General features: G+C 29.5%; 1 protein-coding gene across 1 annotated transcript in view; it reads left to right on the top strand.

Moving 5' to 3' along the window:
• Window positions 1–1,694, top strand: part of LOC106682402 (uncharacterized) — a 20,038-nt gene that overhangs the window by 824 nt on the left and 17,520 nt on the right. The gene's annotated exons all lie outside the window — the stretch shown is intronic.

Genomic DNA, 1,694 nt, shown 5'->3' with positions numbered 1-1,694 from the left:
AATAAAATTTTTCCTTAGTGTATACAATTTTGTTTTTTTTTTAGTGTAATTTTTCTTCAAAAGAAGCATTTTTTTTTTTAATTTGGTTCTATATTTTTGGAAGATTTATTTTTGTATTTACTTTCCAAATAAATGTTTCGATCCGAGCCAGCGTTTCTTTTGTTTTGTTTTTTAGTTAACCTTTCCTACAAAGAGAGAGTTGATTTGAGGTGGCTTAACAACAACTGTACAAAAAAATACAATAAGTAAATATGAGGAATGTTTTAAACACTTGATAATCTTGGGAAGGAATCCAAACCAATGGCGGTACTTAAAAAATAATTTAAATTAGAAGGTCCCGTGGCCATCTTCTTTTCAGACGCCTTGGAGGAACATCGGGGATTGTTAAGGATGAGAGATTAAGAACTGATATGTAAGGATAGATAAGGAGTTTAGAATGAAAAGACGCATATTTCTTTCGGGCAAAGCTGCAACGAAAGGGACGTTAAGGTCTTTATAGATGTGTTTATTACTGACGTAATAATGAACATCGAGATTATAATTATAATTTTGGATTATAAGGATTGGATACAGGAGGAATTTGATGGCTTGGCAGAGCCCCAGATCTTAATTCCATATTTCAGAAATGGTCTGTTTATCATAGTATATAATTTTTTTTTTAAGTGAATGGAAGTTAGAGCGTTTGTCAAGTAGGTGTTGTAGCAATCGAAATCTACGAGCAGATTTTTTGTTGTTTCAACCTTTTATGGGGATTCCAATTAAGTCTCTTGTCAAGATGAAGTCCTTGTCAAGAATCTAATCAACAAGTGTTAGTGAGATATTTAGAAAGAATACTGAAGGACCAGAGGGTAGAGGTTTACAACGGAGAGTAAAGGTGACCTGGTGAGATTTATCTGTATGTTCTATGGTTTCTGAAATAATGTTTTTCATAAATCAAAACTTTTTTCTGAACAACTAGAAATTAACATTTAATGTTAACCGACTATCATAAAAACTACTATTCCTACGAAGGTAAAGGTCATAAACTATTTTATAGAGCGTTAAACTAACTTTAATTTGGGTGCTAATAGAAATCTGTACGTCTTATTATGGTCCCTGAGATATATTTTTTCATAAATAAAAATTATTTTCCGAACAACTAGAAATCATCATTTTGTGACTTTATTTTGTCGAATATCATGAAAACTACGAATCCTAAGAAGATAAACGTGATAAACCACTTTATAGAACATTAAACTAGCTTTAATTTGAGTGCTAATACACATCTGTACGTCAAATAGATTTGGTATATAGATTTCTCAAAATAGATTCATTAACTATTGATTTTTCAGTGCATTTTTTTTATGAAATGTTGCTATTTAAAAAGCTGTATCTCGGGAAATATTTAACGTAAATAACTCTATTAGGGCTCATATTTTTGAAAATTTCCTTTACTTTGAATTATGTTTTCTTAAGTTTTTTAGAGTTGTTAGTAGTTTTAAAAAACAAAAGCTTGGAATGAAAAATTAATTTTTTTTTAAAATTATATTATTTCAATTTCTTGAGACAGGGTAATTATCTATTAAATAAATCAAAAATTCGTATCCATTTTTGTCTCAACACTTTATTTATGTCCAACGTTTCAGCCATTTTAGCCATCCTCAAGGACATCTTCAATATAATTTCTTCCTCACATTAATTTAAAGTTTCTTTTG

The sequence above is a fragment of the Halyomorpha halys genome, unplaced genomic scaffold (genome assembly GCF_000696795.3).
Source record: "Halyomorpha halys isolate HHAL.00 unplaced genomic scaffold, Hhal_1.1 Scaffold410.1, whole genome shotgun sequence".
Lineage (NCBI taxonomy): Eukaryota > Metazoa > Arthropoda > Insecta > Hemiptera > Pentatomidae > Halyomorpha > Halyomorpha halys.
Note: the sequence above shows the minus strand (reverse complement) of the source record. Positions and strands in the feature narration are given on the sequence as shown.